Source organism: Xiphias gladius, unplaced genomic scaffold (genome assembly GCF_016859285.1).
Source record: "Xiphias gladius isolate SHS-SW01 ecotype Sanya breed wild unplaced genomic scaffold, ASM1685928v1 HiC_scaffold_1124, whole genome shotgun sequence".
Classification (NCBI taxonomy): domain Eukaryota; kingdom Metazoa; phylum Chordata; class Actinopteri; order Istiophoriformes; family Xiphiidae; genus Xiphias; species Xiphias gladius.
The window spans coordinates 1-25000 of NW_024401419.1; the positions used below are offsets into that span (position 1 = coordinate 1).

General features: G+C 43.8%; 21 non-coding genes across 21 annotated transcripts; all 21 read right to left on the bottom strand.

Annotated features, from left to right (window-relative positions):
* Window positions 1–1488: 1488 nt before the first annotated feature.
* trnam-cau lies at window positions 1489–1561 on the bottom strand. The gene has a single exon. It is a non-coding gene; the product is annotated as a tRNA-Met (tRNA).
* A 591-nt stretch (window positions 1562–2152) lies between these two features.
* Window positions 2153–2223, bottom strand: trnag-gcc. Its single transcript has one exon. It is a non-coding gene; the product is annotated as a tRNA-Gly (tRNA).
* A 500-nt stretch (window positions 2224–2723) lies between these two features.
* Window positions 2724–2794, bottom strand: trnag-gcc. The gene has a single exon. It is a non-coding gene; the product is annotated as a tRNA-Gly (tRNA).
* Window positions 2795–3813: 1019 nt separating this feature from the next.
* Window positions 3814–3886, bottom strand: trnam-cau. Its single transcript has one exon. It is a non-coding gene; the product is annotated as a tRNA-Met (tRNA).
* Window positions 3887–4310: 424 nt separating this feature from the next.
* On the bottom strand, window positions 4311–4381 carry trnag-gcc. Its single transcript has one exon. It is a non-coding gene; the product is annotated as a tRNA-Gly (tRNA).
* A 1314-nt stretch (window positions 4382–5695) lies between these two features.
* Window positions 5696–5768, bottom strand: trnam-cau. The gene has a single exon. It is a non-coding gene; the product is annotated as a tRNA-Met (tRNA).
* Window positions 5769–6871: 1103 nt separating this feature from the next.
* trnam-cau lies at window positions 6872–6944 on the bottom strand. The gene has a single exon. It is a non-coding gene; the product is annotated as a tRNA-Met (tRNA).
* Window positions 6945–7367: 423 nt separating this feature from the next.
* On the bottom strand, window positions 7368–7438 carry trnag-gcc. Its single transcript has one exon. It is a non-coding gene; the product is annotated as a tRNA-Gly (tRNA).
* Window positions 7439–8760: 1322 nt separating this feature from the next.
* On the bottom strand, window positions 8761–8833 carry trnam-cau. Its single transcript has one exon. It is a non-coding gene; the product is annotated as a tRNA-Met (tRNA).
* A 1100-nt stretch (window positions 8834–9933) lies between these two features.
* Window positions 9934–10006, bottom strand: trnam-cau. Its single transcript has one exon. It is a non-coding gene; the product is annotated as a tRNA-Met (tRNA).
* Window positions 10007–10430: 424 nt separating this feature from the next.
* On the bottom strand, window positions 10431–10501 carry trnag-gcc. Its single transcript has one exon. It is a non-coding gene; the product is annotated as a tRNA-Gly (tRNA).
* A 1318-nt stretch (window positions 10502–11819) lies between these two features.
* trnam-cau lies at window positions 11820–11892 on the bottom strand. Its single transcript has one exon. It is a non-coding gene; the product is annotated as a tRNA-Met (tRNA).
* A 1095-nt stretch (window positions 11893–12987) lies between these two features.
* trnam-cau lies at window positions 12988–13060 on the bottom strand. Its single transcript has one exon. It is a non-coding gene; the product is annotated as a tRNA-Met (tRNA).
* Window positions 13061–14562: 1502 nt separating this feature from the next.
* Window positions 14563–14635, bottom strand: trnam-cau. The gene has a single exon. It is a non-coding gene; the product is annotated as a tRNA-Met (tRNA).
* A 416-nt stretch (window positions 14636–15051) lies between these two features.
* On the bottom strand, window positions 15052–15122 carry trnag-gcc. Its single transcript has one exon. It is a non-coding gene; the product is annotated as a tRNA-Gly (tRNA).
* A 1904-nt stretch (window positions 15123–17026) lies between these two features.
* trnag-gcc lies at window positions 17027–17097 on the bottom strand. The gene has a single exon. It is a non-coding gene; the product is annotated as a tRNA-Gly (tRNA).
* A 1383-nt stretch (window positions 17098–18480) lies between these two features.
* trnam-cau lies at window positions 18481–18553 on the bottom strand. The gene has a single exon. It is a non-coding gene; the product is annotated as a tRNA-Met (tRNA).
* Window positions 18554–20232: 1679 nt separating this feature from the next.
* Window positions 20233–20305, bottom strand: trnam-cau. The gene has a single exon. It is a non-coding gene; the product is annotated as a tRNA-Met (tRNA).
* Window positions 20306–20729: 424 nt separating this feature from the next.
* Window positions 20730–20800, bottom strand: trnag-gcc. The gene has a single exon. It is a non-coding gene; the product is annotated as a tRNA-Gly (tRNA).
* Window positions 20801–22312: 1512 nt separating this feature from the next.
* On the bottom strand, window positions 22313–22385 carry trnam-cau. The gene has a single exon. It is a non-coding gene; the product is annotated as a tRNA-Met (tRNA).
* Window positions 22386–24385: 2000 nt separating this feature from the next.
* Window positions 24386–24458, bottom strand: trnam-cau. Its single transcript has one exon. It is a non-coding gene; the product is annotated as a tRNA-Met (tRNA).
* Between the last annotated feature and the right edge of the window lie 542 nt (window positions 24459–25000).

Sequence of the window (25000 nt, forward strand, 5' to 3'; positions counted from 1 at the left end):
CAGTAGATAGTGTGTAATCCAAATTAAAATGCAAGAATCTATTTGTTACAAATGGAGCTAGAAACGGTCCACGCTGAAAGAAAGATAAAACGGATTTTCTTAGGAATTCATTTTTACATAGAACAAGGATTGGATTTTGCCCCCCATCACTTACACTGAAATCTAACTTTGATTTAATATTTAATGTTCATGTGGCCACCTGACTATTGTATTAAGACAGAATTGAAAAAAATGCAAACCCATCCTTTAAACCTGCCATAACTGATTGAGGGAACAAGCTGTGGACACAACACTGGTATATCATCACCTTTTTCAGTTGACATGGTGAATTTGTTAGCAAGCAGTCGTGTATTTACACATCCAGCAGTCGTGGAGCAACATCAGCATTCATTTGGAGTTTTGTTTCTGGCCACCTAACGAATGTAGTCCAATATTTACTCTCTCTTAGCTCTATGTGGTCTCTACCAAATCCTGTGGCAAATATATGTTTCTTTGGCTGCTAAATGCTCCACCATGTTCACCAGCTGGGATCTAACTGTGTCTGTCTGCTGTTTGCTGCTGAGCAGGTAGAGGACAGTGAGGTTGAAGAGCTTTTTCTCAGAAAACAGCTGCTTGCTTAGGCTGAAAATTAACTATGAGAGCTGTGAGTGTGCACCAAAACAGTTAAGTTGACAGCTAAACAGTGAGCTGACACTCACTATAAAGCTCTTTATAAGCCTTCATCTGATACACTGTTATTATCAAAATATCAACTATGGCTGCTGTCAGTGATAGAAGACAGAGAAGAGATACTTTTTCTGTTTACTAGTCAGTAATTTCATTTTCATTTTTTTTCATTAATGCATAGTTCGCTGTTGTCCAAAATGAAGTTTGATTACTGGAAGCAGAACATTCAAAATAAATGTAAATGTTGTAATTTGCCCCTGCACAATGTCATTTGTCCACACAAAATCCCTCTGCCTCCACTTGTGAAAGGCCGAGTCAAGGTGGGGGTCTGAGTGTGTTTCCATATCCTGGGGCTATCCAGTTGTATACTCTCCCAGGAGGGTCCCTTGTCTTCAGGACATAGTGGTAGAGACTGTAGGAAAACCTGGTTACCAGTCTATTTGCTTTGTGGACGTGGATGGCTTTAACACAGGAGAAAATTCTTTAAATGTTTTCCCTTCACAGGAAATAGCACCGCATGAAATTTATTACTAGAGACACATCTGATCATCTGGTTCATGTCTCAGTTGTGACATTATTTACACTTTGTCTTAGCAACATCTACCACATGAATATCAGCAGATGCCTTACTATGGAAACAGAGACATTAAGACCCACATTAATGATGTGATTTGTCGCAGTGGAGAAACAATGACAGACTTCCCACTTCTTAAAGGGATACACCATCCAAAATCCAGTCAGCGCTTACTACTGGCCAGTTAATGTTTTAGATTTTTGCTGGTGTTAGTAATTCCAGGTGAAACCTTACATGTAACAAAAACATGCCCCGTGTGAGGCTCGAACTCACGACCTTCAGATTATGAGACTGACGCGCTGCCTACTGCGCCAACGAGGCCCCACTCAGTAAGTCCAACAGTTGGTTGTTAACCATTATTATGTAGATTTTTAAATATTGTTTCAGACGTAAGTTTATTAGGCACCCATTGCTACTGGTGTGCTGTGCAAATCTGAGTGATACATGGTAACATACTAGAAATTAACTAGGGAACACCCTGCCATCACAGTTCATTTATCTGACTCTGCATAACCCCAGGCATAACCCTACATAGGGCGAGTAGCAACAGCATCAGCACTGTGTGAAAAAACGCAGCCTCTCAGTCATTTAAATGAGGCCACTGCATTGGCACAGCAGCGGCACCAATGCAGAGGGCTCTGGCAAAAAAAAAAGAAAAAAAAGACACTGTAATTCTACTGTTTACCTTACAAACATTACCATTGGGGTTTAAAATTACTGTATCACACGCCTCCACCACCACAGCCCCTTGCCACTCCTTCATTAGGCTTCCTTCATTAAGTGTATAACTGGTACTTAACTGTGTCCAATACGGTTTGTTGTACTCTTAGTAGCTCTCAGTACACTAAAATTGTCTAATTGTTATATATCAAGCCTTATGTATTTTGCTAGTAACGTCCCCAAAAAGTTTGTTGCATTGGCCGGGAATCGAACCCGGGCCTCCCGCGTGGCAGGCGAGAATTCTACCACTGAACCACCAATGCTCACGTGAAGGGAATTTTTTACCGCTGCATGCTAACATGTGGAAACAAACATCTGGGAACCTGCTTGTTCATACACTATATATATATATTTTTTGTTTTTAAAGTCAAAGTGTGATTGAACATTTCCCTCTGTGCCCTCCCAGCAAAATACATTTCTTCTGTGAAATCTTGCAGGCTCTGTGGCCCTTCACAGAGGAACTGAGCTACGGGAGTATGCAATTTCAGAGGCTTCATGAGTTGGTATGCGTCCCAGTCATCTAAACATTGATGTAGTATCACCACTGGATACAGTGAAGGAACGAACCTGGACATGCTCAGTTGACGTGGGGACCGTCAAGACAACAATGAAGACAACATGAAACAAATCCACAAAGCATGTATTTGTGATTGTGTAGTTTTTTGTGGCGTTAGTAAATACAATTCTTGTGTAACAAACCATATTCACAGGAGAGGCTTTGCTATCAAAACGTGTAATAATCCCGAAAAAATTAAAAGTCAGTTGCATTGGCCGGGAATCGAACCCGGGCCTCCCGCGTGGCAGGCGAGAATTCTACCACTGAACCACCAATGCTCACGTGAAGGGATTTTTTTACCGCTGCGCCGACGAGGCCCACTAAAGGGGCCTGTACTCAGCCTACACTGTTTGCCGGATGGTCAAATGGCTTCAAAAAACCCCTCATCCCACATCTTTCCGACGTCAGATTACGAGGGGGGGTTCTGACCATTACTGTACCTTTCTACAGTCAGACATTCACACCCGTTTCTCGTCGTGAGTGGCCAGCTGTGCAGAGGCAAGAAAGCAGGCAGAGTTTAAACTTCTCTCTCAAGCTTACTTAAATACCGAAGGTTTTTCCATGGGCCTGCGACAGTTTGTTATAGCCACATCATGCCAAACCATACGTCCTACGTGTATTTTGCCTTCAGGCAGTACAGTAATCCCCAAACTGAAGAGTGTGTTGCACTGGCCAGGAAATCAAACCTGGACCTCCTGCTCCAGAAAGAGAAAGACAATTCATAATGCATATCCAAATCCCGTTAAAGGAGCTAACGAATAAAATTGCTTGTTAAGTGTCTGCCTGGATCAGATTAGCTGAAGACTGAATACTTATCAGTCTCTGTCAGTATACATCAAACCCAGCTAAGGATTGACCTAAGTGATTTGGCATTGTTTTGATTCTCGTTCCCACTGCTCCACCTAAACAGTGAACAACATATACACTTGTACTGTCTATCCAGACAGACACCCCAAAGTGAGGTCAAACTCACAAAAACTAACGAATAAATTACCCTGTTAAGTGTCTGCCAAAGATCAGATTAGCTGAAAACTCTATACTTCTCAATCTTGTTCATTAGACTTCGAACCCAAAGAATAAGCAAGGTATTATCCCACACCGTCCGCCTTTTCAAAGCTATGGCACACATTGTCCATGTGTACCTAGAACTACACTACTGTGTAGTGGACGATCACTAGACTTCACCAGACTTCATATTATTTTGGTGTAACGCAGCTGAAGTGTTTCCTCCGTTCTCTTTGCCACTGCTCAATCTAAACAGTGGACAGCACATACGACTAATGTATAGCAAGAGAGATGCCCCGTGTGAGGGTCGAACTCACGACCTTCAGATTATGAGACTGACGCGCTGCCTACTGCGCCAACGAGGCCCGTGTTGCAGGAGAAATTGACGAGAAAAATCGCCAAGAGTTTTCCATGTAAATGCATACAAGTGACTACTTCAATTCACACAAAAACATGGAGGCAAAGCCTGAAAAAATGCAGATACAATGTGTATCTCTGGAGCACTGCTGTGTCCATCACTGTGTCCAAACGGTACAGGGAGTGTACTGTCTATGAGAACTGACTGTTCACTTATCGTCTAATATATCCCAGACCTGGACATGCTCAGTTGACGTGGGGACCGTCAAGACAACAATGAAGACAACATGAAACAAATCAAAAAAGCATGTATTTGTGATTGTGTAGTTTTTTGTGGCGTTAGTAAATACAATTCTTGTGTAACAAACCATATTCACAGGAGAGGCTTTGCTATCAAAACGTGTAATAATCCCGAAAAAATTAAAAGTCAGTTGCATTGGCCGGGAATCGAACCCGGGCCTCCCGCGTGGCAGGCGAGAATTCTACCACTGAACCACCAATGCTCACGTGAAGGGGTTTTTTTACCGCTGCGCCGACGAGGCCCACTAAAGGGGCCTGTACTCAGCCTACACTGTTTGCCGGATGGTCAAATGGCTTCAAAAAACCCCTCATCCCACATCTTTCCGACGTCAGATTACGAGGGGGGGTTCTGACCATTACTGTACCTTTCTACAGTCAGACATTCACACCCGTTTCTCGTCGTGAGTGGCCAGCTGTGCAGAGGCAAGAAAGCAGGCAGAGTTTAAACTTCTCTCTCAAGCTGACTTAAATAACGAAGGTTTTTCCATGGGCCTGCGACAGTTTGTTATAGCCACATCATGCCAAACCATACGTCCTACGTGTATTTTGCCTTCAGGCAGTACAGTAATCCCCAAACTGAAGAGTGTGTTGCACTGGCCAGGAAATCAAACCTGGACCTCCTGCTCCAGAAAGAGAAAGACAATTCATAATGCATATCCAAATCCCGTTAAAGGAGCTAACGAATAAAATTGCTTGTTAAGTGTCTGCCTGGATCAGATTAGCTGAAGACTGAATACTTATCAGTCTCTGTCAGTATACATCAAACCCAGCTAAGGATTGACCTAAGTGATTTGGCATTGTTTTGATTCTCGTTCCCACTGCTCCACCTAAACAGTGAACAACATATACACTTGTACTGTCTATCCAGACAGACACCCTGTGCGAGGGTCAAACTCACAAAAACTAACGAATAAATTACCCTGTTAAGTGTCTGCCAAAGATCAGATTAGCTGAAGACTAAATACTTCTCAATCTTGTTCATTAGACTTCGAACCCACAGAGTAAGCAAGGTATTATCCCACACCGTTCAGCTTTTCAAAGCTATGGCACACATTGTCCATGTGTAGCCAGAACTACACTACTGTGGCCTGCTACACAGGGATCACCACACCTCTGCTAGTACTCTACTCTACCCTGTACTGAACGGTCGAATGGCTTAAAAAAACAACTCATCCCACATATATCTTATGTCAGATTTGGAGGGTTTTTACGATTACTGTACCTTTCTAGTCAGACATTCACACACGTTTCTTGTCGTGGGTGGCCAGCTGTGCAGAGGTATGAAAGGAGCGGGGGTTTAAATTTCATCTCTGTCTACACAGTGCACACTATAATCAAATGCTCTGTACAGCAATACCAGCAATAGCCAGTAGTTCCCTAGTGTGTCCTGCTACACAGGGATCAACAAACTTTGCATTATTTTGATGTAACACAGCTGAAGTGTTTCCTCCGTTCTCTTTGCCACTGCTCAATCTAAACAGTGGACAGCACATACGACTAATGTATAGCAAGAGAGATGCCCCGTGTGAGGGTCGAACTCACGACCTTCAGATTATGAGACTGACGCGCTGCCTACTGCGCCAACGAGGCCTGTGTTGCAGGAGAAATTGACGATAAAAATCGCCAAGAGTTTTCCATGTAAAGGCGAGAATTCTACCACTGAACCACCAATGCTCACGTGAAGGGATTTGTTTACCGCTGCGCCGACGAGGCCCACTAAAGGGGCCTGTACTCAGCCTACACTGTTTGCCGGATGGTCAAATGGCTTCAAAAAACCCCTCATCCCACATCTTTCCGACGTCAGATTACGAGGGGGGGTTCTGACCATTACTGTACCTTTCTACAGTCAGACATTCACACCCGTTTCTCGTCGTGAGTGGCCAGCTGTGCAGAGGCAAGAAAGCAGGCAGAGTTTAAACTTCTCTCTCAAGCTTACTTAAATACCGAAGGTTTTTCCATGGGCCTGCGACAGTTTGTTATAGCCACATCATGCCAAACCATACGTCCTACGTGTATTTTGCCTTCAGGCAGTACAGTAATCCCCAAACTGAAGAGTGTGTTGCACTGGCCAGGAAATCTAACCTGGACCTCCTGCTCCAGAAAGAGAAAGAAAATTCATAATGCATATCCAAATCCCGTTAAAGGAGCTAACGAATAAAATTGCTTGTTAAGTGTCTGCCTGGATCAGATTAGCTGAAGACTGAATACTTATCAGTCTCTGTCAGTATACATCAAACCCAGCTAAGGATTGACCTAAGTGATTTGGCATTGTTTTGATTCTCGTTCCCACTGCTCCACCTAAACAGTGAACAACATATACACTTGTACTGTCTATCCAGACAGACACCCTGTGCGAGGGTCAAACTCACAAAAACTAACGAATAAATTACCCTGTTAAGTGTCTGCCAAAGATCAGATTAGCTGAAGACTAAATACTTCTCAATCTTGTTCATTAGACTTCGAACCCACAGAGTAAGCAAGGTATTATCCCACACCGTTCAGCTTTTCAAAGCTATGGCACACATTGTCCATGTGTACCTAGAACTACACTACTGTGTAGTGGACAATCACTAGACTTCACCAGACTTCATATTATTTTGGTGTAACGCAGCTGAAGTGTTTCCTCCGTTCTCTTTGCCACTGCTCAATCTAAACAGTGGACAGCACATACGACTAATGTATAGCAAGAGAGATGCCCCGTGTGAGGGTCGAACTCACGACCTTCAGATTATGAGACTGACGCGCTGCCTACTGCGCCAACGAGGCCCTTGTTGCAGGAGAAATTGACGAGTAAAATCGCCAAGAGTTTTCCATGTAAATGCATACAAGTGACTACTTCAATTCACACAAAAACATGGAGGCAAAGCCTGAAAAAATGCAGATACAATGTGTATCTCTGGAGCACTGCTGTGTCCATCACTGTGTCCAAACGGTACAGGGAGTGTACTGTCTATGAGAACTGACTGTTCACTTATCGTCTAATATATCCCAGACCTGGACATGCTCAGTTGACGTGGGGACCGTCAAGACAACAATGAAGACAACATGAAACAAATCAAAAAGCATGTATTTGTGATTGTGTAGTTTTTGTATGCGTTAGTAAATACAATTCTTGTGTAACAAACCATATTCACAGGAGAGGCTTTGCTATCAAAACGTGTAATAATCCCGAAAAAATTAAAAGTCAGTTGCATTGGCCGGGAATCGAACCCGGGCCTCCCGCGTGGCAGGCGAGAATTCTACCACTGAACCACCAATGCTCACGTGAAGGGGTTTTTTTACCGCTGCGCCGACGAGGCCCACTAAAGGGGCCTGTACTCAGCCTACACTGTTTGCCGGATGGTCAAATGGCTTCAAAAAACCCCTCATCCCACATCTTTCCGACGTCAGATTACGAGGGGGGGTTCTGACCATTACTGTACCTTTCTACAGTCAGACATTCACACCCGTTTCTCGTCGTGAGTGGCCAGCTGTGCAGAGGCAAGAAAGCAGGCAGAGTTTAAACTTCTCTCTCAAGCTGACTTAAATAACGAAGGTTTTTCCATGGGCCTGCGACAGTTTGTTATAGCCACATCATGCCAAACCATACGTCCTACGTGTATTTTGCCTTCAGGCAGTACAGTAATCCCCAAACTGAAGAGTGTGTTGCACTGGCCAGGAAATCAAACCTGGACCTCCTGCTCCAGAAAGAGAAAGACAATTCATAATGCATATCCAAATCCCGTTAAAGGAGCTAACGAATAAAATTGCTTGTTAAGTGTCTGCCTGGATCAGATTAGCTGAAGACTGAATACTTATCAGTCTCTGTCAGTATACATCAAACCCAGCTAAGGATTGACCTAAGTGATTTGGCATTGTTTTGATTCTCGTTCCCACTGCTCCACCTAAACAGTGAACAACATATACACTTGTACTGTCTATCCAGACAGACACCCTGTGCGAGGGTCAAACTCACAAAAACTAACGAATAAATTACCCTGTTAAGTGTCTGCCAAAGATCAGATTAGCTGAAGACTAAATACTTCTCAATCTTGTTCATTAGACTTCGAACCCACAGAGTAAGCAAGGTATTATCCCACACCGTTCAGCTTTTCAAAGCTATGGCACACATTGTCCATGTGTAGCCAGAACTACACTACTGTGGCCTGCTACACAGGGATCACCACACCTCTGCTAGTACTCTACTCTACCCTGTACTGAACGGTCGAATGGCTTAAAAAAAAAACAACTCATCCCACATATATCTTATGTCAGATTTGGAGGGTTTTTTTTACGATTACTGTACCTTTCTACAGTCAGACATTCACACACGTTTCTTGTCGTGGGTGGCCAGCTGTGCAGAGGTATGAAAGGAGCGGGGGTTTAAATTTCATCTCTGTCTACACAGTGCACACTATAATCAAATGCTCTGTACAGCAATACCAGCAATAGCCAGTAGTTCCCTAGTGTGTCCTGCTACACAGGGATCAACAAACTTTGCATTATTTTGATGTAACACAGCTGAAGTGTTTCCTCCGTTCTCTTTGCCACTGCTCAATCTAAACAGTGGACAGCACATACGACTAATGTATAGCAAGAGAGATGCCCCGTGTGAGGGTCGAACTCACGACCTTCAGATTATGAGACTGACGCGCTGCCTACTGCGCCAACGAGGCCTGTGTTGCAGGAGAAATTGACGATAAAAATCGCCAAGAGTTTTCCATGTAAAGGCGAGAATTCTACCACTGAACCACCAATGCTCACGTGAAGGGATTTGTTTATCACAGTGTACGAGGCCCACTAAAGGGGCCTGTACTCAGCCTACACTGTTTGCCGGATGGTCAAATGGCTTCAAAAAACCCCTCATCCCACATCTTTCCGACGTCAGATTACGAGGGGGGGTTCTGACCATTACTGTACCTTTCTACAGTCAGACATTCACACCCGTTTCTCGTCGTGAGTGGCCAGCTGTGCAGAGGCAAGAAAGCAGGCAGAGTTTAAACTTCTCTCTCAAGCTTACTTAAATACCGAAGGTTTTTCCATGGGCCTGCGACAGTTTGTTATAGCCACATCATGCCAAACCATACGTCCCACGTGTATTTTGCCTTCAGGCAGTACAGTAATCCCCAAACTGAAGAGTGTGTTGCACTGGCCAGGAAATCTAACCTGGACCTCCTGCTCCAGAAAGAGAAAGAAAATTCATAATGCATATCCAAATCCCGTAAAGGAGCTAACGAATAAAATTGCTTGTTAAGTGTCTGCCTGGATCAGATTAGCTGAAGACTGAATACTTATCAGTCTCTGTCAGTATACATCAAACCCAGCTAAGGATTGACCTAAGTGATTTGGCATTGTTTTGATTCTCGTTCCCACTGCTCCACCTAAACAGTGAACAACATATACACTTGTACTGTCTATCCAGACAGACACCCCAAAGCGAGGTCAAACTCACAAAAACTAACGAATAAATTACCCTGTTAAGTGTCTGCCAAAGATCAGATTAGCTGAAGACTAAATACTTCTCAATCTTGTTCATTAGACTTCGAACCCACAGAGTAAGCAAGGTATTATCCCACACCGTTCAGCTTTTCAAAGCTATGGCACACATTGTCCATGTGTACCTAGAACTACACTACTGTGTAGTGGACAATCACTAGACTTCACCAGACTTCATATTATTTTGGTGTAACGCAGCTGAAGTGTTTCCTCCGTTCTCTTTGCCACTGCTCAATCTAAACAGTGGACAGCACATACGACTAATGTATAGCAAGAGAGATGCCCCGTGTGAGGGTCGAACTCACGACCTTCAGATTATGAGACTGACGCGCTGCCTACTGCGCCAACGAGGCCCGTGTTGCAGGAGAAATTGACGAGAAAAATCGCCAAGAGTTTTCCATGTAAATGCATACAAGTGACTACTTCAATTCACACAAAAACATGGAGGCAAAGCCTGAAAAAATGCAGATACAATGTGTATCTCTGGAGCACTGCTGTGTCCATCACTGTGTCCAAACGGTACAGGGAGTGTACTGTCTATGAGAACTGACTGTTCACTTATCGTCTAATATATCCCAGACCTGGACATGCTCAGTTGACGTGGGGACCGTCAAGACAACAATGAAGACAACATGAAACAAATCAAAAAAGCATGTATTTGTGATTGTGTAGTTTTTGTATGCGTTAGTAAATACAATTCTTGTGTAACAAACCATATTCACAGGAGAGGCTTTGCTATCAAAACGTGTAATAATCCCGAAAAAATTAAAAGTCAGTTGCATTGGCCGGGAATCGAACCCGGGCCTCCCGCGTGGCAGGCGAGAATTCTACCACTGAACCACCAATGCTCACATGAAGGGGTTTTTTTACCGCTGCGCCGACGAGGCCCACTAAAGGGGCCTGTACTCAGCCTACACTGTTTGCCGGATGGTCAAATGGCTTCAAAAAACCCCTCATCCCACATCTTTCCGACGTCAGATTACGAGGGGGGGTTCTGACCATTACTGTACCTTTCTACAGTCAGACATTCACACCCGTTTCTCGTCGTGAGTGGCCAGCTGTGCAGAGGCAAGAAAGCAGGCAGAGTTTAAACTTCTCTCTCAAGCTGACTTAAATAACGAAGGTTTTTCCATGGGCCTGCGACAGTTTGTTATAGCCACATCATGCCAAACCATACGTCCTACGTGTATTTTGCCTTCAGGCAGTACAGTAATCCCCAAACTGAAGAGTGTGTTGCACTGGCCAGGAAATCAAACCTGGACCTCCTGCTCCAGAAAGAGAAAGACAATTCATAATGCATATCCAAATCCCGTTAAAGGAGCTAACGAATAAAATTGCTTGTTAAGTGTCTGCCTGGATCAGATTAGCTGAAGACTGAATACTTATCAGTCTCTGTCAGTATACATCAAACCCAGCTAAGGATTGACCTAAGTGATTTGGCATTGTTTTGATTCTCGCTCCCACTGCTCCACCTAAACAGTGAACAACATATACACTTGTACTGTCTATCCAGACAGACACCCCAGCGAGGGTCAAACTCACAAAACTAACTAATAAATTACCCTGTTAAGTGTCTGCCAAAGATCAGATTAGCTGAAGACTAAATACTTCTCAATCTTGTTCATTAGACTTCGAACCCACAGAGTAAGCAAGGTATTATCCCACACCGTTCAGCTTTTCAAAGCTATGGCACACATTGTCCATGTGTAGCCAGAACTACACTACTGTGGCCTGCTACACAGGGATCACCACACCTCTGCTAGTACTCTACTCTACCCTGTACTGAACGGTCGAATGGCTTAAAAAAAAAACAACTCATCCCACATATATCTTATGTCAGATTTGGAGGGTTTTTTTTACGATTACTGTACCTTTCTACAGTCAGACATTCACACACGTTTCTTGTCGTGGGTGGCCAGCTGTGCAGAGGTATGAAAGGAGCGGGGGTTTAAATTTCATCTCTGTCTACACAGTGCACACTATAATCAAATGCTCTGTACAGCAATACCAGCAATAGCCAGTAGTTCCTAGTGTGTCCTGCTACACAGGGATCAACAAACTTTGCATTATTTTGATGTAACACAGCTGAAGTGTTTCTCCGTTCTCTTTGCCACTGCTCAATCTAAACAGTGGACAGCACATATGACTAATGTATAGCAAGAGAGATGCCCCGTGTGAGGGTCGAACTCACGACCTTCAGATTATGAGACTGACGCGCTGCCTACTGCGCCAACGAGGCCTGTGTTGCAGGAGAAATTGACGATAAAAATCGCCAAGAGTTTTCCATGTAAAGGCGAGAATTCTACCACTGAACCACCAATGCTCACGTGAAGGGATTTGTTTACCGCTGCGCCGACGAGGCCCACTAAAGGGGCCTGTACTCAGCCTACACTGTTTGCCGGATGGTCAAATGGCTTCAAAAAACCCCTCATCCCACATCTTTCCGACGCCAGATTACGAGGGGGTTCTGACCATTACTGTACCTTTCTACAGTCAGACATTCACCCGTTTCTCCGTGAGTGGCCAGCTGTGCAGAGGCAAGAAAGCAGGCAGAGTTTAAACTTCTCTCAAGCTTACTTAAATACCGAAGGTTTTTCCATGGGCCTGCGACAGTTTGTTATAGCCACATCATGCCAAACCATACGTCCTACGTGTATTTTGCCTTCAGGCAGTACAGTAATCCCCAAACTGAAGAGTGTGTTGCACTGGCCAGGAAATCTAACCTGGACCTCCTGCTCCAGAAAGAGAAAGAAAATTCATAATGCATATCCAAATCCCGTTAAAGGAGCTAACGAATAAAATTGCTTGTTAAGTGTCTGCCTGGATCAGATTAGCTGAAGACTGAATACTTATCAGTCTCTGTCAGTATACATCAAACCCAGCTAAGGATTGACCTAAGTGATTTGGCATTGTTTTGATTCTCGTTCCCACTGCTCCACCTAAACAGTGAACAACATATACACTTGTACTGTCTATCCAGACAGACACCCTGTGCGAGGGTCAAACTCACAAAAACTAACGAATAAATTACCCTGTTAAGTGTCTGCCAAAGATCAGATTAGCTGAAGACTAAATACTTCTCAATCTTGTTCATTAGACTTCGAACCCACAGAGTAAGCAAGGTATTATCCCACACCGTTCAGCTTTTCAAAGCTATGGCACACATTGTCCATGTGTACCTAGAACTACACTACTGTGTAGTGGACAATCACTAGACTTCACCAGACTTCATATTATTTTGGTGTAACGCAGCTGAAGTGTTTCCTCCGTTCTCTTTGCCACTGCTCAATCTAAACAGTGGACAGCACATACGACTAATGTATAGCAAGAGAGATGCCCCGTGTGAGGGTCGAACTCACGACCTTCAGATTATGAGACTGACGCGCTGCCTACTGCGCCAACGAGGCCCGTGTTGCAGGAGAAATTGACGAGAAAAATCGCCAAGAGTTTTCCATGTAAATGCATACAAGTGACTACTTCAATTCACACAAAAACATGGAGGCAAAGCCTGAAAAAATGCAGATACAATGTGTATCTCTGGAGCACTGCTGTGTCCATCACTGTGTCCAAACGGTACAGGAGTGTACTGTCTATGAGAACTGACTGTTCACTTATCGCCTAATATATCCCAGACCTGGACATGCTCAGTTGACGTGGGGACCGTCAAGACAACAATGAAGACAACATGAAACAAATCAAAAAGCATGTATTTGTGATTGTGTAGTTTTTGTGGCGTTAGTAAATACAATTCTTGTGTAACAAACCATATTCACAGGAGAGGCTTTGCTATCAAAACGTGTAATAATCCCGAAAAATTAAAAGTCAGTTGCATTGGCCGAATCGAACCCGGCCTCCGCGTGGCAGGCGAGAATTCTACCACTGAACCACCAATGCTCACGTGAAGGGGTTTTTTTACCGCTGCGCCGACGAGGCCCACTAAAGGGGCCTGTACTCAGCCTACACTGTTTGCCGGATGGTCAAATGGCTTCAAAAAACCCCTCATCCCACATCTTTCCGACGTCAGATTACGAGGGGGTTCTGACCATTACTGTACCTTTCTACAGTCAGACATTCACCCGTTTCTCGTCGTGAGTGGCCAGCTGTGCAGAGGCAAGAAAGCAGGCAGAGTTTAAACTTCTCTCTCAAGCTGACTTAAATAACGAAGGTTTTTCCATGGGCCTCACGACAGTTTGTTATAGCCACATCATGCCAAACCATACGTCCTCGTGTATTTTGCCTTCAGGCAGTACAGTAATCCCCAAACTGAAGAGTGTGTTGCACTGGCCAGGAAATCAAACCTGGACCTCCTGCTCCAGAAAGAGAAAGACAATTCATAATGCATATCCAAATCCCGTTAAAGGAGCTAACGAATAAAATTGCTTGTTAAGTGTCTGCCTGGATCAGATTAGCTGAAGACTGAATACTTATCAGTCTCTGTCAGTATACATCAAACCCAGCTAAGGATTGACCTAAGTGATTTGGCATTGTTTTGATTCTCGTTCCCACTGCTCCACCTAAACAGTGAACAACATATACACTTGTACTGTCTATCCAGACAGACACCCTGTGCGAGGGTCAAACTCACAAAAACTAACGAATAAATTACCCTGTTAAGTGTCTGCCAAAGATCAGATTAGCTGAAGACTCTATACTTCTCAATCTTGTTCATTAGACTTCGAAACCACAGAGTAAGCAAGGTATTATCCCACACCGTTCAGCTTTTCAAAGCTATGGCACACATTGTCCATGTGTACCTAGAACTACACTACTGTGTAGTGGACAATCACTAGACTTCACCAGACTTCATATTATTTTGGTGTAACGCAGCTGAAGTGTTTCCTCCGTTCTCTTTGCCACTGCTCAATCTAAACAGTGGACAGCACATACGACTAATGTATAGCAAGAGAGATGCCCCGTGTGAGGGTCGAACTCACGACCTTCAGATTATGAGACTGACGCGCTGCCTACTGCGCCAACGAGGCCCGTGTTGCAGGAGAAATTGACGAGAAAAATCGCCAAGAGTTTTCCATGTAAATGCATACAAGTGACTACTTCAATTCACATTAAAAACATGGAGGCAAAGCCTGAAAAATGCAGATACAATGTGTATCTCTGGAGCACTGCTGTGTCCATCACTGTGTCCAAACGGTACAGGGAGTGTACTGTCTATGAGAACTGACTGTTCACTTATCGTCTAATATATCCCAGACCTGGACATGCTCAGTTGACGTGGGGACCGTCAAGACAACAATGAAGACAACATGAAACAAATCAAAAAAGCATGTATTTGTGATTGTGTAGTTTTTTGTGGCGTTAGTAAATACAATTCTTGTGTAACAAACCATATTCACAGGAGAGGCTTTGCTATCAAAACGTGTAATAATCCCGAAAAGTTAGTTGCATTGGCCGGGAATCGAACCCGGGCCTCCCGCGTGGCAGGCGAGAATTCTACCACTGAACCACCAATGCTCACGTGAAGGGGTTTTTTTACCGCTGCGCCGACGAGGCCCACTAAAGGGGCCTGTACTCAGCCTACACTGTTTGCCGGATGGTCAAATGGCTTCAAAAAACCCCTCATCCCACATCTTTCCGACGTCAGATTACGAGGGGGGGTTCTGACCATTACTGTACCTTTCTACAGTCAGACATTCACACCCGTTTCTCGTCGTGAGTGGCCAGCTGTGCAGAGGCAAGAAAGCAGGCAGAGTTTAAACTTCTCTCAAGCTGACTTAAATAACGAAGGTTTTTCCATGGGCCTGCGACAGTTTGTTATAGCCACATCATGCCAAACCATACGTCCTACGTGTATTTTGCCTTCAGGCAGTACAGTAATCCCCAAACTGAAGAGTGTGTTGCACTGGCCAGGAAATCTAACCTGGACCTCCGGCTCCACAAGAAGGCAGATGTTTTCAGCCACCGCAGCAACGATGCCATATAAAGGGGCCAAAAAGAAAACATATTTTTTGATCTGCCAATAAGCCACAGTGTTCACTTGAGAGAGAGAAAGACAATTCATAATGCATATCCAAATCCCTAAAGGAGCTAACGAATAAAATTGCTTGTTAAGTGTCTGCCTGGATCAGATTAGCTGAAGACTGAATACTTATCAGTCTCTGTCAGTATACATCAAACCCAGCTAAGGATTGACCTAAGTGATTTGGCATTGTTTTGATTCTCGTTCCCACTGCTCCACCTAAACAGTGAACAACATATACACTTGTACTGTCTATCCAGACAGACACCCCAAAGTGAGGTCAAACTCACAAAAACTAACGAATAAATTACCCTGTTAAGTGTCTGCCAAAGATCAGATTAGCTGAAGACTAAATACTTCTCAATCTTGTTCATTAGACTTGAACCCACAGAGTAAGCAAGGTATTATCCCACACCGTTCGCTTTTCAAAGCTATGGCACACATTGTCCATGTGTAGCCAGAACTACACTACTGTGGCCTGCTACACAGGGATCACCACACTCTGCTAGTACTCTACTCTACCCTGTACTGAACGGTCGAATGGCTTAAAAAAAAAAACAACTCATATATTATATATTATGTCAGATTTTTTTTTTTTTTTACGATATTACTGTACCTTTACAGTCATCAGACATCACGTTTCTTGTCGTGGGTGGGTGGCTGGGCAGCTGTATGAAAAGGTATGAAAGGATTTCATCTCTGTCTACACAGTGCACACTATATTCAAATGCAATATACAGCATAATAGCCAAGCAATCAGTAGTCCTAGTCCAGTAGTTCTACACAGGGATCAACAAACTTCATATTATTTTGATGTAACACAGCTGAAGTGTTTCCTCCGTTCTCTTTGCCACTGCTCAATCTAAACAGTGGACAGCACATACGACTAATGTATAGCAAGAGAGATGCCCGTGTGAGGTCGAACTCACGACCTTCAGATTATGAGACTGACGCGCTGCCTACTGCGCCAACGAGGCCCTTGTTGCAGGAGAAATTGACGAGAAAAATCGCCAAGAGTTTTCCATGTAAATGCATACAAGTGACTACTTCAATTCACACAAAAACATGGAGGCAAAGCCTGAAAAAATGCAGATACAATGTGTATCTCTGGAGCACTGCTGTGTCCATCACTGTGTCCAAACGGTACAGGGAGTGTACTGTCTATGAGAACTGACTGTTCACTTATCGTCTAATATATCCCAGACCTGGACATGCTCAGTTGACGGGGACCGTCAAGACAACAATGAAGACAACATGAAACAAATCAAAAAAGCATGTATTTGTGATTGTGTAGTTTTTTGTGGCGTTAGTAAATACAATTCTTGTGTAACAAACCATATTCACAGGAGAGGCTTTGCTATCAAAACGTGTAATAATCCCGAAAAAATTAAAAGTCAGTTGCATTGGCCGGGAATCGGACCCGGGCCTCCCGCGTGGCAGGCGAGAATTCTACCACTGAACCACCAATGCTCACGTGAAGGGATTTGTTTACCGCTGCGCCGACGAGGCCCACTAAAGGGGCCTGTACTCAGCCTACACTGTTTGCCGGATGGTCAAATGGCTTCAAAAAACCCCTCATCCCACATCTTTCCGACGTCAGATTACGAGGGGGGGTTCTGACCATTACTGTACCTTTCTACAGTCAGACATTCACACCCGTTTCTCGTCGTGAGTGGCCAGCTGTGCAGAGGCAAGAAAGCAGGCAGAGTTTAAACTTCTCTCTCAAGCTGACTTAAATACCGAAGGTTTTTCCATGGGCCTGCGACAGTTTGTTATAGCCACATCATGCCAAACCATACGTCCTACGTGTATTTTGCCTTCAGGCAGTACAGTAATCCCCAAACTGAAGAGTGTGTTGCACTGGCCAGGAAATCTAACCTGGACCTCCTGCTCCACAAGAAGGCAGATGTTTTCAGCCATTTAAATGATGTAAAGTTTTCAGGTGAAAAAGAGAATAAAAAATGTGCATGTGAGAGAGAGAAAGACAATTCATAATGCATATCCAAATCCCGTTAAAGGAGCTAACGAATAAAATTGCTTGTTAAGTGTCTGCCTGGATCAGATTAGCTGAAGACTGAATACTTATCAGTCTCTGTCAGTATACATCAAACCCAGCTAAGGATTGACCTAAGTGATTTGGCATTGTTTTGATTCTCGTTCCCACTGCTCCACCTAAACAGTGAACAACATATACACTTGTACTGTCTATCCAGACAGACAGGTCAAACTCACAAAAACTAACGAATAAATTACCCTGTTAAGTGTCTGCCAAAGATCAGATTAGCTGAAGACTAAATACTTCTCAATCTTGTTCATTAGACTTCGAACCCACAGAGTAAGCAAGGTATTATCCCACACCGTTCAGCTTTTCAAAGCTATGGCACACATTGTCCATGTGTAGCCAGAACTACACTACTGTGGCCTGCTACACAGGGATCACCACACCTCTGCTAGTACTCTACTCTACCCTGTACTGAACGGTCGAATGGCTTAAAAAAAAAACAACTCATCCCACATATATCTTATGTCAGATTTGGAGGGTTTTTTTTACGATTACTGTACCTTTCTACAGTCAGACATTCACACACGTTTCTTGTCGTGGGTGGCCAGCTGTGCAGAGGTATGAAAGGAGCGGGGGTTTAAATTTCATCTCTGTCTACACAGTGCACACTATATTCAAATGCTCTGTACAGCAATACCAGCAATAGCCAGTAGTTCCCTAGTGTGTCCTACACAGGATCAACAAACTTTGCATTATTTTGATGTAACACAGCTGAAGTGTTTCCTCCGTTCTCTTTGCCACTGCTCAATCTAAACAGTGGACAGCACATACGACTAATGTATAGCAAGAGATGCCCCGTGTGAGGGTCGAACTCACGACCTTCAGATTATGAGACTGACGCGCTGCCTACTGCGCCAACGAGGCCCGTGTTGCAGGAGAAATTGACGAGAAAAATCGCCAAGAGTTTTCCATGTAAATGCATACAAGTGACTACTTCAATTCACACAAAAACATGGAGGCAAAGCCTGAAAAAATGCAGATACAATGTGTATCTCTGGAGCACTGCTGTGTCCATCACTGTGTCCAAACGGTACAGGGAGTGTACTGTCTATGAGAACTGACTGTTCACTTATCGTCTAATATATCCCAGACCTGGACATGCTCAGTTGACGTGGGGACCGTCAAGACAACAATGAAGACAACATGAAACAAATCAAAAAAGCATGTATTTGTGATTGTGTAGTTTTTGTATGCGTTAGTAAATACAATTCTTGTGTAACAAACCATATTCACAGGAGAGGCTTTGCTATCAAAACGTGTAATAATCCCGAAAAATTAAAAGTCAGTTGCATTGGCCGAATCGACCCGGGCCTCCCGCGTGGCAGGCAAGAATTCTACCACTGAACCACCAATGCTCACGTGAAGGGATTTGTTTACCGCTGCGCCGACGAGGCCCACTAAAGGGGCCTGTACTCAGCCTACACTTTTGCCGGATGGTCAAATGGCTTCAAAAAACCCCTCATCCCACATCTTTCCGACGTCAGATTACGAGGGGGGGTTCTGACCATTACTGTACCTTTCTACAGTCAGACATTCACACCCGTTTCTCGTCGTGAGTGGCCAGCTGTGCAGAGGCAAGAAAGCAGGCAGAGTTTAAACTTCTCTCAAGCTTACTTAAATACCGAAGGTTTTTCCATGGGCCTGCGACAGTTTGTTATAGCCACATCATGCCAAACCATACGTCCTACGTGTATTTTGCCTTCAGGCAGTACAGTAATCCCCAAACTGAAGAGTGTGTTGCACTGGCCAGGAAATCTAACCTGGACCTCCGGCTCCACAAGAAGGCAGATGTTTTCAGCCACCGCAGCAACGATGCCATATAAAGGGGCCAAAAAGAAAATATATTTTTTGATCTGCCAATAAGCCACAGTGTTCACTTGGGCGTTGATAAGGATTTTTAAGGGGGAATCTCTTTAAATGATGTAAAGTTTTCAGGTGAAAAAAGAGAATAAAAAATGTGCATGTGAGAGAGAGAAAGACAATTCATAATGCATATCCAAATAAAGGAGCTAACGAATAAAATTGCTTGTTAAGTGTCTGCCTGGATCAGATTAGCTGAAGACTGAATACTTATCAGTCTCTGTCAGTATACATCAAACCCAGCTAAGGATTGACCTAAGTGATTTGGCATTGTTTTGATTCTCGTTCCCACTGCTCCACCTAAACAGTGAACAACATATACACTTGTACTGTCTATCCAGACAGACACCCTGTGCGAGGTCAAACTCACAAAAACTAACGAATAAATTACCCTGTTAAGTGTCTGCCAAAGATCAGATTAGCTGAAGACTAAATACTTCTCAATCTTGTTCATTAGACTTGAACCCACAGAGTAAGCAAGGTATTATCCCACACCGCTCGCTTTTCAAAGCTATGGCACACATTGTCCATGTGTAGCCAGAACTACACTACTGTGTAGTGGACGACTTCACCAGACTTCATATTATTTTGGTGTAACGCAGCTGAAGTGTTTCTCCGTTCTCTTTGCCACTGCTCAATCTAAACAGTGGACAGCACATACGACTAATGTATAGCAAGAGAGATGCCCCGTGTGAGGGTCGAACTCACGACCTTCAGATTATGAGACTGACGCGCTGCCTACTGCGCCAACGAGGCCCGTGTTGCAGGAGAAATTGACGAGAAAAATCGCCAAGAGTTTTCCATGTAAATGCATACAAGTGACTACTTCAATTCACACAAAAACATGGAGGCAAAGCCTGAAAAAATGCAGATACAATGTGTATCTCTGGAGCACTGCTGTGTCCATCACTGTGTCCAAACGGTACAGGGAATGTACTGTCTATGAGAACTGACTGTTCACTTATCGTCTAATATATCCCAGACCTGGACATGCTCAGTTGACGTGGGGACCGTCAAGACAACAATGAAGACAACATGAAACAAATCAAAAAAGCATGTATTTGTGATTGTGTAGTTTTTTGTGGCGTTAGTAAATACAATTCTTGTGTAACAAACCATATTCACAGGAGAGGCTTTGCTATCAAAACGTGTAATAATCCCGAAAAAATTAAAAGTCAGTTGCATTGGCCGGGAATCGGACCCGGGCCTCCCGCGTGGCAGGCGAGAATTCTACCACTGAACCACCAATGCTCACGTGAAGGGATTTGTTTACCGCTGCGCCGACGAGGCCCACTAAAGGGGCCTGTACTCAGCCTACACTGTTTGCCGGATGGTCAAATGGCTTCAAAAAACCCCTCATCCCACATCTTTCCGACGTCAGATTACGAGGGGGGGTTCTGACCATTACTGTACCTTTCTACAGTCAGACATTCACACCCGTTTCTCGTCGTGAGTGGCCAGCTGTGCAGAGGCAAGAAAGCAGGCAGAGTTTAAACTTCTCTCTCAAGCTGACTTAAATAACGAAGGTTTTTCCATGGGCCTGCGACAGTTTGTTATAGCCACATCATGCCAAACCATACGTCCTACGTGTATTTTGCCTTCAGGCAGTACAGTAATCCCCAAACTGAAGAGTGTGTTGCACTGGCCAGGAAATCTAACCTGGACCTCCGGCTCCACAAGAAGGCAGATGTTTTCAGCCACCGCAGCAACGATGCCATATAAAGGGGCCAAAAAGAAAACATATTTTTTGATCTGCCAATAAGCCACAGTGTTCACTTGGGCGTTGATAAGGATTTTTAAGGGGGAATCTCTTTAAATGATGTAAAGTTTTCAGGTGAAAAAAGAGAATAAAAAATGTGCATGTGAGAGAGAGAAAGACAATTCATAATGCATATCCAAATCCCGTTAAAGGAGCTAACGAATAAAATTGCTTGTTAAGTGTCTGCCTGGATCAGATTAGCTGAAGACTGAATACTTATCAGTCTCTGTCAGTATACATCAAACCCAGCTAAGGATTGACCTAAGTGATTTGGCATTGTTTTGATTCTCGTTCCCACTGCTCCACCTAAACAGTGAACAACATATACACTTGTACTGTCTATCCAGACAGACACCCTGTGCGAGGGTCAAACTCACAAAAACTAACGAATAAATTACCCTGTTAAGTGTCTGCCAAAGATCAGATTAGCTGAAAACTCTATACTTCTCAATCTTGTTCATTAGACTTCGAACCCACAGAGTAAGCAAGGTATTATCCCACACCGTTCAGCTTTTCAAAGCTATGGCACACATTGTCCATGTGTAGCCAGAACTACACTACTGTGGCCTGCTACACAGGGATCACCACACCTCTGCTAGTACTCTACTCTACCCTGTACTGAACGGTCGAATGGCTTAAAAAAAAAACAACTCATCCCACATATATCTTATGTCAGATTTGGAGGGTTTTTTTTACGATTACTGTACCTTTCTACAGTCAGACATTCACACACGTTTCTTGTCGTGGGTGGCCAGCTGTGCAGAGGTATGAAAGGAGCGGGGGTTTAAATTTCATCTCTGTCTACACAGTGCACACTATATTCAAATGCTCTGTACAGCAATACCAGCAATAGCCAGTAGTTCCCTAGTGTGTCCTGCTACACAGGGATCAACAAACTTTGCATTATTTTGATGTAACACAGCTGAAGTGTTTCCTCCGTTCTCTTTGCCACTGCTCAATCTAAACAGTGGACAGCACATACGACTAATGTATAGCAAGAGAGATGCCCCGTGTGAGGGTCGAACTCACGACCTTCAGATTATGAGACTGACGCGCTGCCTACTGCGCCAACGAGGCCCGTGTTGCAGGAGAAATTGACGAGAAAAATCGCCAAGAGTTTTCCATGTAAATGCATACAAGTGACTACTTCAATTCACACAAAAACATGGAGGCAAAGCCTGAAAAAATGCAGATACAATGTGTATCTCTGGAGCACTGCTGTGTCCATCACTGTGTCCAAACGGTACAGGGAGTGTACTGTCTATGAGAACTGACTGTTCACTTATCGTCTAATATATCCCAGACCTGGACATGCTCAGTTGACGTGGGGACCGTCAAGACAACAATGAAGACAACATGAAACAAATCAAAAAAGCATGTATTTGTGATTGTGTAGTTTTTTGTGGCGTTAGTAAATACAATTCTTGTGTAACAAACCATATTCACAGGAGAGGCTTTGCTATCAAAACGTGTAATAATCCCGAAAAATTAAAAGTCAGTTGCATTGGCCGAATCGGACCCGGGCCTCCGCGTGGCAGGCGAGAATTCTACCACTGAACCACCAATGCTCACGTGAAGGATTTGTTTATCACAGCGCCGACGAGGCCCACTAAAGGGGCCTGTACTCAGCCTACACTTTTTGCCGGATGGTCAAATGGCTTCAAAAAACCCCTCATCCCACATCTTTCCGACGTCAGATTACGAGGGGGGGTTCTGACCATTACTGTACCTTTCTACAGTCAGACATTCACACCCGTTTCTCGTCGTGAGTGGCCAGCTGTGCAGAGGCAAGAAAGCAGGCAGAGTTTAAACTTCTCTCTCAAGCTTACTTAAATACCGAAGGTTTTTCCATGGGCCTGCGACAGTTTGTTATAGCCACATCATGCCAAACCATACGTCCTACGTGTATTTTGCCTTCAGGCAGTACAGTAATCCCCAAACTGAAGAGTGTGTTGCACTGGCCAGGAAATCTAACCTGGACCTCCGGCTCCACAAGAAGGCAGATGTTTTCAGCCACCGCAGCAACGATGCCATATAAAGGGGCCAAAAAGAAAATATATTTTTTGATCTGCCAATAAGCAACAGTGTTCACTTGGGCGTTGATAAGGATTTTTAAGGGGGAATCTCTTTAAATGATGTAAAGTTTTCAGGTGAAAAAAGAGAATAAAAAATGTGCATGTGAGAGAGAAAGACAATTCATAATGCATATCCAAATCCCGTTAAAGGAGCTAACGAATAAAATTGCTTGTTAAGTGTCTGCCTGGATCAGATTAGCTGAAGACTGAATACTTATCAGTCTCTGTCAGTATACATCAAACCCAGCTAAGGATTGACCTAAGTGATTTGGCATTGTTTTGATTCTCGTTCCCACTGCTCCACCTAAACAGTGAACAACATATACACTTGTACTGTCTATCCAGACAGACACTCTGTGCGAGGGTCAAACTCACAAAAACTAACGAATAAATTACCCTGTTAAGTGTCTGCCAAAGATCAGATTAGCTGAAAACTCTATACTTCTCAATCTTGTTCATTAGACTTCGAACCCACAGAGTAAGCAAGGTATTATCCCACACCGTTCAGCTTTTCAAAGCTATGGCACACATTGTCCATGTGTAGCCAGAACTACACTACTGTGGCCTGCTACACAGGGATCACCACACCTCTGCTAGTACTCTACTCTACCCTGTACTGAACGGTCGAATGGCTTAAAAAAAAAACAACTCATCCCACATATATCTTATGTCAGATTTGGAGGGTTTTTTTTACGATTACTGTACCTTTCTACAGTCAGACATTCACACACGTTTCTTGTCGTGGGTGGCCAGCTGTGCAGAGGTATGAAAGGAGCGGGGGTTTAAATTTCATCTCTGTCTACACAGTGCACACTATATTCAAATGCTCTGTACAGCAATACCAGCAATAGCCAGTAGTTCCCTAGTGTGTCCTGCTACACAGGGATCAACAAACTTTGCATTATTTTGATGTAACACAGCTGAAGTGTTTCCTCCGTTCTCTTTGCCACTGCTCAATCTAAACAGTGGACAGCACATACGACTAATGTATAGCAAGAGAGATGCCCCGTGTGAGGGTCGAACTCACGACCTTCAGATTATGAGACTGACGCGCTGCCTACTGCGCCAACGAGGCCCGTGTTGCAGGAGAAATTGACGAGAAAATTCGCCAAGAGTTTTGGCGACCCCTCATCCCACATCTTTCCGACGTCAGATTTTTTGATCTGCCAATAAGCCACAGTGTTCACTTGGGCGTTGATAAGGATTTTTAAGGGGGAATCTCTTTAAATGATGTAAAGTTTTCAGGTGAAAAAAGAGAATAAAAAATGTGCATGTGAGAGAGAGAAAGACAATTCATAATGCATATCCAAATAAAGGAGCTAACGAATAAAATTGCTTGTTAAGTGTCTGCCTGGATCAGATTAGCTGAAGACTGAATACTTATCAGTCTCTGTCAGTATACATCAAACCCAGCTAAGGATTGACCTAAGTGATTTGGCATTGTTTTGATTCTCGTTCCCACTGCTCCACCTAAACAGTGAACAACATATACACTTGTACTGTCTATCCAGACAGACACCCTGTGCGAGGGTCAAACTCACAAAAACTAACGAATAAATTACCCTGTTAAGTGTCTGCCAAAGATCAGATTAGCTGAAGACTAAATACTTCTCAATC